We start from the raw sequence: 12,441 nt of genomic DNA on the forward strand, positions 1-12,441 counted from the left end.
AAAATGAAGTCTTAGTATGAGATATCTTAAACAAACTGATAGAATATGCATTTATCTTGGATTTGTCCATTCTGGTCGAAGTTCGTTAAAATCGGGCGACTATATCATATAGCTGTCATAGTACCGATCGGTCAAAAATCAACTCTTAGTATGAAAAAGTTTTTTGTTTTTTGAGATATTTTATGTAAACTGTTAGAATATGCATTTAAGTTGTGTTTTTACATTCTGAACAAATTTTGTTTAATTTGGTTCCATATATCATAAAATTGCCATAGGAACAATTGGTCCTACTGTCGAGCGTGCTCGACTGTAGCCGCACCTCACCGCGAGCGAAGCGAGCAGGGGCTGGAGCCCCCTTGTTTATTTTCGAAAACGCTGTATCATCAATAGATGATACAATATAAAAACAATATCTGTATAAAAAAATCAATTTTTTTGGAGGTCATTCTGAGGTGGCGCATCGACGATCAATTTTGAGAAATCAGTAAAAAACTCAAAATATACGACATAACTGTGATTTAACCCAAAAAGATAATGATTAAAAAATTAAATATTGTTTTTCTTAGTGAGCCCCAACTGTTTGCTTTCTAAGCATTGATGATACAGAGTTTTCGAAAATAAAAATTACGTGAAATTCACTCCACCTTAATGTACTTATAATATGTATAAGTAGGTATATGCTTTACAATCGGCTTTAAGAGTAATTAATATTCAGGCATAAGTAGGACTATTTGTTGGTTACTTAGATTTTTAAAGAGGCATGATAAACTGAGTACAGCTTCAAGTTTAGTTTCATTTGTTGCCCCATTTGAGTATTAGAGAGCAAAGCAGATAAATTTTTTTTGAATTCCGACTAGTTATTGAACTCCGACTAGTTATTGATGAAACACTTGGTCTTGAAGTTAATGTGGAACGAGACTGTTCTTTTTTGGACGCATCGTTGAAGGCTGTTATTGCTGACCCAATCCCCCAGGCAAAAGTTGTCTATAACACTAGGCAACAGTCAAAAAATTACTAGAACCAAACCCACTTTTTTTTGGATAGATTTGGGGCCCCATATGACGATAAACATTTTTTTTTTTTTTTAGAATTTAACTTTTTCTAAAAGCTCATGAATATATCTATATATCATACATTACAATACACAGTCTTAGATTTAAAAAAGTTGTTTTAGAGCTATCAATTTTTGAGTTTTTTTTTTCAGCTTTTCTTACTTTAAAATTCAAGGAAAACTCGAGAGAAATGTATAACATTTTCTTTCTTTATTTACGCGTTGTTTAAGATATGATTCATAAAAATCTATGGCGAAACGGCGATAAATTATTAGTTTATCTGTATGGATGTTTTTTTTTTCGATTTTTACGACTTCCATGTGGAGCAGCATGACCTTTAGTATGAAAATATTTGGTGATTTTTGAAATACCTTAACCAATCTCACAGAATATCATTCTGTTGTTGTCTTTCATATTGTGACCATATTTGGTTTAAATCGGATTGATATTTTATATAGCTGCCATAGGAGGGATTGATTCAGAATCAGCCTATGGTTTGAAAAACTTTTTTGTGTTTTGAGTTATGTTAACTTAACTGATAGACTTGTTTGAAATCGGACCAATATATCATATAGCTGCCATATATTTTTAACATAGGTGCATTACTTACGCGTCGTTTGAAATATGATTCATTTAAGTTTATGGAGAGACGGCTAAGTTATTAGCATATAAACAAAAAAACAAGTTTCACGCAAATGTTGATTTTTAATTGATTGGTCCCATGGCAGCTATATGTTATAGTGGTCCGATTCCAACAAAATTTGGACAGGTTGTATAAGATGATACTATTTGTAAGGTTTACTATTTGTAAGTTTGGTACAGGTAACTTAAAAAATAAAAAAGTTTTTAGTATTAAAGGTTGCTAATCGACCGTTCGTATCGTATGGTAGCTATATTATATAGTGGTCCGATTTCTACCAAATTTGTTTAGGATGTAATAGGCAATTAAAGATACCCAATTTATGAGTTTGATTGAGATATCTCTAAAAAAGTTTTTCATACTAAAACTTATTTTTCTACCGATCGGCCCTATGGTAGCTATATGATATAGTGGACCGATTTGAACCAACTTCGGTAAGGATGCATAAGGCCGACTTATATATTTTCACTTTAGTTAAGATATCTAAAAAAAAATAAAAAAGTTTTTCGTATTAAAACTTGATTTTAGGCCGATCGGTCCTATGGTAGCTATATGATATAGTGAACAGTTTTGAACCAAAATTAGTGAAGATGTGAAGGACAATATAGAATACACAGTTTGTAATTTTTTTGAAATACCTAAAAAAAATAAAAAATTTTTTAAAACTAAAGTGGGATTGTCGACTGATTGTTCCTATGGCAGCTATATTGAGAAGGCAACCGATTTGAACCAAATTCGATGGGGATAGATAAGACATTACCATATACACAGCCTGCGAGATTGGATGATATATCTTAAGATTCTGAACCGATCTCTCCTATGGCAGCTATATGATATAGCAGACCGATTTGAACTTAATATGTTCAAAATGTGTAAGACAACAATAGATTAATATTGTGTGAGATTGGTTAAGATATCTCAAAAATCAAAAAAGAATTTCATACTAATGGTTATGCCGCTTCACAATAAAGTCATCATAGTCGACAAATACATGCCTATACACAAAATAATATTATATTATAAATTTAAATGCAAATAAAATGGAAAAGAAAATGTAAATTTTTTTCGACTTTTCCTCGAATTTTAAAGTTAAAAATATATAAAAATAAACCTTTAAGAAAACCATAATTTTCTTGATTTAAAAATTTATTTCTCTTCTGCTACCGGTTTAAATCTTTAACTTTGTATTAATGAATTATAGATTTATTCATTAGCTTTCAGAAAAAGTAAAACTTTTGAAAATCGGCACCTTTGAAAAAAAGTATTAAAAAAAGCCTAATTTTAAAAAATTCAAAAAAAAAAATCTCACCATAGAAAAAAAAAATTGTTTTTCGTCGTTTGGGGCCCCATGTCTATCAAAAATAGTGGGTTTGGTTCTTGTAATAGCCAAAATGTTTAAATTTGTTGCCTAGTGTAATTTAACCTTGATCTAAACTGTGCAAGATTGTCGTTGTTCATAAATTTTGTAGACGGTATTAGCTTTTGCTGCTTTTGGCGAGCTGACACGCCAAAATGCGATTAAGAAAGTCAATGAGAGTAAAACTGGTTGCATCAAGTCAATTTCAATGACTGCACGCAACTGACATTAGCTCGGGTGCTTCTTTTTTGTTTTTGTATTTGTTGCCATCTGCAGTTGTTGCTAGCTTTTAATTGGCAGTTGAGCTGTCGCAGCTGTTTCCATTTGGTGAGCGTCTATAGAAGATAAGATGAACAGCATTTCACCAACAACCGATATAGCAAACCGGTGGCAAAGATTGTGATGAAAGTTCGTGTTCAGGATCCCAGGCGCGACAACTAACAGCTCGACAGTGGTCATAACTTGGCAAAGTCGGAGTCAATGACGTTATATCTCAGATATCTTGAAACTTTTCTCCATGCACTGATCATAATTCAGCTCATTGAGAAAGGGCAATGTATGTAGGAGACATAAGGAAGAATCTCCAACCTTCTAAGCAGGTTCTTGAGTCAACAACTGAGTCGCTATAGCTATTATTTGTTCATTATTAACTCAAAAAAAAAGCAGTCTTTAAAAATTATGTTGTTTATTAGCAATTAAATTAAATAACATAAAATTGTAAAAAAATTGTTATTTGAATTGTTAAAAACGAAACAAGTATTGTATCAATTTTTAGCTTTGCAACTGAATAAGTGCTGTTCATTTCGTTGATCTAGTAAACTCAAAAAAAAAAAACAATACTGCTAATGACCTCGAGTTTGGTTACAGATTTTTAATATGAGCGTCTCTATAGAAATCTTAAATAAAAAAAAATTGGTTCCAGAATAGTCTGTTTTTTTTATACATGAATTCATATATATTACCCACTGCACAAACGCAGTTTTTCTATATTATTACCTGGTTTTTCGTAATATTATCATCTTGTAAAAAATCTTCACTCGAGAGTGCTCGACAACGAGACACCCTGGATCAGTCCTATAGGCCGTGCTTAAAAACTTTCAATAAATTTTATATCATTTCCATTTTCTTTGACTTCCATAAAGCTTAAAGTCGAAAAAATCAAAAAGTTTTTGAGCAGTTTTTAGAAACTTAATACATACATAAACCTATCATTAGTTTTGCTTTCGCTTCGTCTGCTCCAATTCGAAGTCGTCTTCTGTATGTAAAATAAAAATGCTGGGATCGTTGCGATTATAATTTTTTTTACAAAAGAATTTGAAAATATATTATATCATCTTTTTTTATTAAAAAAAAAACTTTTTTAATTATTAAAATTAATTTAAATGAGAAAAATAAAAAATAATAATTGTATTTCAATTCAAAAACTAAACCATAACTTTTATTTTCAATTTTTGTTTTAAAAATTAATAGTATGAATAACTTGTTAAATTTTATAATAAAATTGAATTACAAAAATCTTTTGAGCATATTGAGCCCTATTTGCAAAAAAGTCGAAAGCGACAAAAATCGAATTGTACAGGAGTTTTTCTTTAATTATCGCGTGTCGTGTTTCGTATGCCTTCTCTCACTTACGTTATAATTGAAAGGCCCATATCTCCGCAAACATATAAACTAAAATTTAATATTTTGGGTGCAGATGCTTATTTGTTTTTTCTTATGCAAATGTGTTTAACAGCATCTGCACCCAAAATATTAAGTTATAATTGTTTAGATTTACGGAGACATTCGAAGCACGACAGCTCAAAAAATTCTCTTCAGTAATATTAGCTTTTTGTCGCTTGCGTCATTTTTGCAAATAGAGCTTGCTGAACAAGAAAAATTTAATAATTTGGGTGCAGAAGCTGTTGGTATTAATAAACGCATTTGCATAAAAAAAAAACAAATTTTGGAAAAATGTCGCTTGCGTAAGATATACCTGAGCTTTAAAGATATTTTAATTTAATTCACTTTTATAAAAGTTGATTTTCGACCAATTGTTCCTATGGCAATTATATGATATATGGAACCAAATTAAACCAAATTTGTTCAGAATGTCAAAACCCAACTTAAATGCATATTCTAACAGTTTACAAAAGATATCTCAAAAAACAAAAAACATATTCTATTAGTTTCGTTGAGATATCTCATACTAAGACTTAATTTTTGATTGAGCGTCTCTATTGCAGCTATATGACTTAGTGGATCGATTTTAACCAAACTTGGTTAGAATGTATAATACCAGCCCAGATGCATATTCTATTAGTTTATTTCTGATATCTCAACAAATAAAAAACTTTTCTACACTAAAACTTCATTTTCGATGTAACGCTCCTATGGCAGCTATATGATATAGTGGACCGATGTTAACCAAATTTAATCAGGATGTATAATACCAGCCCAGATGCATTTTTAATGGGCACAGGGTATAAAAACAAAGTTGATCTGCCTATGGTATCTAGGAACCTACATATCAAGTTTGAAGTCTCTAGCTCTTATTGTCTCTGAAATCGACGCGTTCAAACAGGCGAACAGACAGACGGACATGACTCAATCGACTCGGCTGTTGATCCTGATAAAGAATATATATACTTTGGGGGGTCTGCCACGCCCCCTTCTGCCTGTTACATACATTCTGCCAAACACATTATACCCTTTTTTGCCCATTTTCAATGGGCTCAGGGTATAAAAATTACACACGCGAAACTATGAACAACTTTCGGCTTTCTTAAGTCACTGTGTTTATCACTGCACGTTATTATTGCACCACTGAACTAATATATCACTCGGTATTATATTAAACGTATTTAAAATTAATTAGAAATTGATAAATTGATAAATCGCAAATCGAAATCGTAATCGCTCGGAATCGATGTAGAGTGTGTCAAGAGTAGCCACAAACTACAACTTTGCTCAGCCTACATTCTGGCAACACCCATTTTTCTCTCTCACGCAACAAATTCGAGCCTGCCAAAGGCTGCTGCAGTGCGCGCGAAATTTGAATTAAAAGACAATGTCTAATTTTATGAGATTTTAAAAGCGGAAAACGTTAAGTTTTTTTATTTCAATGTTAATAAGCAGATACTTATATATATGTGTGAGAAAACGGAAATATAAGTAATTAACATTATTATTTTGCAGCTTTCAGTGCTCGGCAAAGATGCAAAAATAGTGCTGCAAAATGATCGCTTTTCCTCTCATGCAATTTCATGCATAGCAATCAGCTTCTGCCCGACTATATTGAAAATTGTGACGTCATAAGGACTTTTGCCATGCAAAAATACATATTTATATACAAACTCAATTATATTTTAATCTAATTGTATATTTGTATATACATAAATTATACATCAACATTTTCATTACATGACATCGATATTATTTTTGCTTATCGCTTGATTCTTATTTGGTACCAAAAAAAAAATGGGTACTATTTCGTTATGTCTTTGTGCGCGCCTTGCATACAAACGTATGCTGTCTCGCTCGCACGCTCGATTTGCCATGCAAGTGTTATTATTGAATTAAATGTAATTCCGAAGTAACTTCTCTATTTATGGGTCAATCGCTTTGAAATTTTCAGAGTCGTTTAATAGACTTACTTCCCACCTGATTGTTCAGTTAAGGAGTGATATCTTAAAAATTGTGCGATTTGTGGGCGAAGGGGGCGTGGCATCCAAAATTGGAAACAAACTTGACCTGCGTATGGTATCCAGGAACCTACATAAAAAATTTGAAGTCTCTAGCTCTTCAAGTCTCTGAGATCTGTTACATACATTCTGCCAAACACATTATACCCTTTTTTGCCCATTTTCAATGGGCTCAGGGTATAAAAATAAAATAAAAAAATAAAAAATCTATTTAAAAAAGTGGGTTTCGTTCGTTTAATTTTTGGACTGTGGCCTAGTGTTATTGCCCACTCTTTTTGGAATCTTTTTGTGCTTATATTGTTTGCGGTCCCTGCTATATATCTTCAATGCTTTTATCCGATCTGCATACATCATAAAAATGTTAACCTATATGTATGCTGAATTTGAAGTCTGTACCTATTTAATGTATATTGGATGTTTAAGTTACATAGAAGCATTGTCACCAAATATAGAAGCTCTAACTCGTATACCAAAACAATCTCTTTACGCGGTAAAAGTGTAAAAGCAAAAAAAAAAAGCTTTAAAAATATCATAATTTTCTTAATTCAAAAATTGATAGCTCTAAAGCTACTAGTTTAAATCTCAGACTGTGTACAGATAAATCACAGATATATATATTAGCTTTCAGGAAAAGTAAAGCTTTTTAATATCGGTTTTAGCCTTCTCAAGTAATGGTGACAAAAGTGGGCGCACCTCTAAAAAACGGCAAGAAAAATAGCCAAATTTATAAAAAATGATACCTGAGTATTTTAGAAGAAAAGTTCAGAGGTAAGTTTCAAAGCCGTTCAAAATACCTTTCTAACGATATATAGGATATGTAGCTTCTATGGTTTGGAAACTGTTGGGGTTTCAATTTTAGCGTGATTTAGCGTTTTCACACTAAGCTAGCGGTTTTTTCAAAAAGACGTTGAACAAACATTTCTAGATTTTCGAAGAGGAATAAGTCTCCACCATTAAATTTAATGACTTTTAGCGCTTTGATACAAACACACAAACCGACAAACAAACAAACTGCCTTTTCATTTCATTTTGAGGAGTTCACTACAAATTTCAAATTTATTTATCTTTTGAACCAGTTGTCGGATTTTGATAATCGAGGTATCAATCGGCCAACCAACGTCCCCCCATGCAATCATTTTAATTTGGCCCCTTCCACTTAAACCCCCTTATCTTATGACCTAGGTGAGCAAGAAAAAGTTTAAGTATGCCATTTGTAAGTTAGGACTAAACCTTTCGATTGGTATATAACTCGAACTGATCGGATTGTCGTATCAAATTTTTAATATTAGCTGTATATATTGCTAGTCGCCTTTGCACCCTTCGTGCTGCTTTCGTCACAATATATCTCATTAAATATCTTCACTGTTTATAAACCGATCTTCAGCACACGTCAGGACTCATCTTCCCCGTAATTACAATTTCACGGCTGTAGCTTTAAATTCTTTTTTCATTTACGTGGGCGGACTTGGGCGTGGCTGATTTCTAAAACAAACTATATATGAGTCAACATCCTAGAAGTATTGTCACTAAAGTTGGTTACTCTAACTCTTATAGTCTCGGAGATAATGGTGTTCAAGGTGTTGACCTTGAATTGTCTCGAATCGAATAGCCCTTGAACCAATTTTTGGGTACCGAGCTAAAAGTAGAAAAAGTTAATTACCATATAAAAGAAAGTCTAATATCCGAATAACTGGGTGTGGTGATTTTTCGCGATGTCCGGACGGGGGGTGGCGAGGAAGTTGAAATTTACTTTATTTGCATGGGGTTAATAGGAGTCTGCGTAACAAATTTGCTCTAGTTCTTATTGTCTCTGAGATCTGTTCCTTTAAGTCCTTGCATGGAACTATGGTATCTTGGTGAAAACGTCTTAGAATTGACCGTCGATTTCTAATTTACCATTTTTTGTTTAAATCGATGCACCCTAATATATGTATATTAGAGTGGGTCAATTTTTTTTCGCGACAAAGCGGTTATCAAAATCGTAATCTACGATTAATTCTAAGAAGGCTAACCCAAGAAACCATGGGTCTAAATTCAAATTCGAGCTTCCCAATTTTAAGGTAATTGTCTGTTAGCGCAGGCCTACCTATAAAAAAAAAAAAAAACAAATAGAGGTCGATTTATGAAGAATTAAGAGATAAGAACTAGTTGGCGGTCTCTTTTTAATTGAATTATAAAATTAATACATAGCGAACTTTCTTATTGAATTTTTGAAAAAACTTGATAAAAGTAAAGATAAAGACCTATATCTAGTTTTGAATAGTCGGAAAGGCTATAGTCGTGATCCCGACGATACCCGTTACTTATTTCAAAATATTTAAAAGTACTTTAAAGAAATTACTTGTATTTCTTTGAAAACATTAGTTCGACATTACTGCCGTTCTAATTGTCCGATCTTGCTGCGATTTTGTGGGATAATAGATAATAATAACAGATTACGTTTATTACCACAAAAAACTAATCTTAAATACAGTGAGTGTGGTGTTTTTTCCTGATTGTCGGGGGCGGAAGTGGACGTGTTAATATTTTGAAACAAATATAATATGTGTTGGGACGAAATCTGTGTGCCAAATTTTATTGCTTTATATCACTTTTTAATTAGTTGTTGAGTTGTTGAGTTGAAAAGTTGTGCTAGTGAAAATTTTTTAATTAGTAATGAAATAACAATCAGTTAATTTTATTTTTGTTTTTGGCATTGCATATTTTAAATGAAATCGGATGTTAATAAGCATTAGCTTTGAATATTTTGAAGAATAAAATTTAAAAATTTGGCTCTTTAAAAAATTGTTATTAAATGTTAAAAAAAAATTTAAGACTTTAAAAAAAAGTTAAAAAAATTTTAACTATTAAAAAAAAAGTTTAAAAAATGCTCAAATTTTGGGATAATGTTAAAAATTTTAAAAAAATTTATTAAATTAAAATTATTTTTTAACATTATTCTAAAATTTTAGTAATTTTTTTAACATTTTTTTTTTAAATCTTTAACATATTTTTAATTTTAAAAAGTTTTTTGAACATTGTTTTTAAAACTGTAACATTTTTTTGACATTTATTAAAATTTTTTTAAATTTAATTAAAGATATTGTTAATTAGGCCGAACTCTGCTCTATATCTTATTGTCTCGGACATCTAGGCGCTCACAAGGACGTACATACCGACAGACGAAAAGGCGGACATGTCTATATTGACTCGGCTGTTGATGCTAATCAAGAATTTATATATACTTTACAGGGTCGGAGATGCCTCCTTCTCCCTGTTACATACATACCAACGAACACAATATTCCCTTTTACTAGTTTTTTAAGTAACGGGTATAAAAACATAAAACAAAGGCAATTTAATAGCTAAAGCCTTGGCACGCAAGATAAGAAGTAATCACGATGTGTTCTGAAAATTTCATTACGATCGGATAAGCAACAAAGAAAAAGAATAGGAGAATACTGATGCTTGCGGCGCACAGTGGAACATTCTCTGATTTTGCTGTACAAAACTCATGTCTTTTGAACCAATAAATTTATTTCAAAAATTTAAAAAGCACTTGATAAAAAACTTCTTGAGCTTTAAAATAAGTGCTTGCACTGATAGGCCCACTAGTTGATTCAGGGCTTTCGGTCAAAAAAAAAAAATATTGAAAAATATTTTCAGTGCATATTTTACATGTAAAATTAAAAAAAAAAAATCAATTTTTGTTTGCCTAAAATATACATTTCATTCTTTTTTCATCTTTTTAACAACATTTATCAGTATTTAAAATAGTATTCTAACTAAAAAAATAAAGAAAAAAATTTTTGTTTTAAATCTCTTATAATGCCTTGCATAGCGCGAACGTATGTAATTGCACTGCGTTCTTCCCCTTCTACTAGTATCACCATTTTTTTTAAGAGGTTGCATCAGTTTTTGCTCTATAACTTCCTTAGACGCAGCTGGACGCAAGAAAGACCGGGGTAATTAAGTTAGAGAATTGATTACCGAAGACTCCTGTAGTAGTGGGATGGAGTCCAAAGGAGTCCATCAAAAGTTCTATTCCATTAAAGTCAAAAAATAGCCTTATTTTAGTGCTTTTTTTTTAAACATTGCTGGGATAAAAAGTCAACAAGTGAAGAAACAAAATTCTACGGCATTTATTTAAAAATGAATAAGCTTTTCAGATGAAATCAAAAACATAAAGATCGGTCTTATAACTTGACAACAAAACAGTTTTAAAGTTCGCATTTTTAGTAAAATTTGCACATTTTTGCGCGCACTGAAATGCGGGTCAACTTTGAGAGGCTGTCACGTTCCCAATTTTAACCTGATTTCCAAAGTCTTTTGTATTTGTAATCTTTGAAGATTTCTCTATCGAATGCATTTATTACCTTTGAAATCGCTTCCATCGAAAAAATGATTTAAATACAGTCCCCACCCCTTTCTGTCCCACTGTGCGGGGTGATTGTTCGCTTGTGCACTTTTGTAAATATGTAAGTATGTATGATAGGTCTGCATGTATGCATGAAAAACAGAAAATGAGACATTAACTATATTGAGTGAATTTGATTTCGTCTTCTAATGAATTGAGTGAATGTTTGTGCGGTCCGAATACTTAAAACTACTCATTCAAACGAAGGGAGAGCGAATTCAATGAAAAAAAAATAGTTAGAATGGATATAGTCGAGATCCCACTATAGGATACCCTTTACTTACTTTAAAGATTTTAAATAGCTTTAAAAATGTAAAAAGCTATTTCAAGATACATAAAATTTAATATTTGCGATGTGCAGAATGACAATTAGGTACGCCTAAAAGCTTTAAAAAGAACGCACGCCCACGCAAAAAACCGAGACTATTAATAAAACTTGGTGGCGATATGTGAATACTGGCAAGTGTCTTCCTATGTCTTATACATCCTAAATAAATTTTAATAAAATCGGCCCACTATATCATATAGCTGCATATAGCTGTGTTCGCCTGGGTTCAACTACATCACCGCGATAGAATCGAGAAGGGGGCGGAGTTCCCTAATCAATAAAAAAAACTTCCCATATTTGCATTCTATAATAGTATTATTTAACTGTCAAAATTTAATATACCTTTCCAAGTGAGGGCATGTTTTAAATCACTTAAAATAAAATTCACAAAACATCACTCAAACTGCAGTGGTTTTATTATGGCTTATAGCAAGATGCATTTTGCCGCCCTCGAAATATGTTTGAATTTTGAATGAAGCCTTAGTAAAATAATTCCAAACAAACCCCTCAATTCACGTTGGGCAGGTTTGCAGATATACCAAGCCGATTATCCACCATAGATTTCAATGTATAATATATTATCGGAAGCTTAATTAATCCAATTATGTATTTATTTTCTATTTTAAAAATTTGTATTAGTATGTGAAAGTAAATTGCTCTCTTAGATCGGCTGAGTGACTTTTAAGTAATGTTGGTTGTAAAACGGGTCCCTCAATGTTGAATGAGTGATAGTTTAATTTTGTAAGATCTCTAGTCAGCTTAAATTCTCTTCATGACATTTAATCTATAGTTGCTAAAGAGATTGTGAGTAATCCACGGTCTTGATGGTATGTGTGTGGTAATTATTTTTTTGTGACTGTAAAATCAACACTGTGCTTATAGAGACCGCCAGACACAAACATGTTTAAAATTCTCAGAGCAATCACAACTCTATTGTCAACATTTTTCAACAACAAAAGCGACTACACGTAGAGCAAAAATTCTT

This window comes from Drosophila innubila, chromosome X (assembly GCF_004354385.1).
Source record: "Drosophila innubila isolate TH190305 chromosome X, UK_Dinn_1.0, whole genome shotgun sequence".
Classification (NCBI taxonomy): Eukaryota; Metazoa; Arthropoda; class Insecta; order Diptera; family Drosophilidae; genus Drosophila; species Drosophila innubila.